At 39.0% G+C, this 728-nt stretch overlaps 1 pseudogene; it reads left to right on the plus strand.

The window, feature by feature from the left end:
* The first annotated feature begins 49 nt into the window (after positions 1-49).
* LOC103253618 lies at positions 50-714 on the plus strand (annotated as a pseudogene).
* The last annotated feature ends 14 nt before the right edge of the window (positions 715-728 follow it).

A 728-nucleotide genomic window follows, 5' to 3' on the forward strand; every position in this document is an offset into this window, starting at 1 on the left:
CTTCCTAGAGACTGCGTAGGCCTCAGGCTATTCAAAGAATTACCCAAACATGGATATCAGACCAAATCATAACATTTATATCAACAATATGAATGACAAAATTAAAAAAGAAGAATTGAAGAGCTCCCTCTATGCCCTGTTTACCCAGTTTGGCCATGTGGTGGATATTGTGGCTTTAAAGACCATGAAGATAAGGGGCAGGCCTTTGTCATATTTAAGGAACTGGGCTCATCCACAAATGCTTTGAGGCAGTTACAAGGATTTCCATTTTATGGTAAACCAATGCGAATTCAGTATGCAAAAACAGATTCTGATATAATATCTAAAATGCTGGGCACTTTTGATGACACAGAAAAGAAAAAAGCTAAAACTGTGGAACAGATTGCAACAACTGCAAACAAAAATCCTGGCCAGGGAATGCCAAATTCAGCTAATACCCAAGGAAATACAAAACCAAATCCCCAAGTTCCCTGATTACCCTCCAAACTATATTTTATTCCTTAATAACTTACTAGAAGGGACTAATGAGATGATGTTATCCATGCTGCTTAATCAGTTCCCTGGTTTCAAGGAAGTACATTAGGTACCTGGGAGGCATGACATTGCCTTTGCTGAATTTGAAAATGATGAAAAGGCTGGTACTGCCAGGGATGCTTTACAAGGATTCAAAATCACACAATCCCTGCCATGAAGATCACCTATGCCAAGAAATAACATCTGGGACAGTA

This window comes from Carlito syrichta, unplaced genomic scaffold (genome assembly GCF_000164805.1).
Source record: "Carlito syrichta isolate Samal-C Ts95f unplaced genomic scaffold, Tarsius_syrichta-2.0.1 Scaffold240730, whole genome shotgun sequence".
Classification (NCBI taxonomy): Eukaryota; Metazoa; Chordata; class Mammalia; order Primates; family Tarsiidae; genus Carlito; species Carlito syrichta.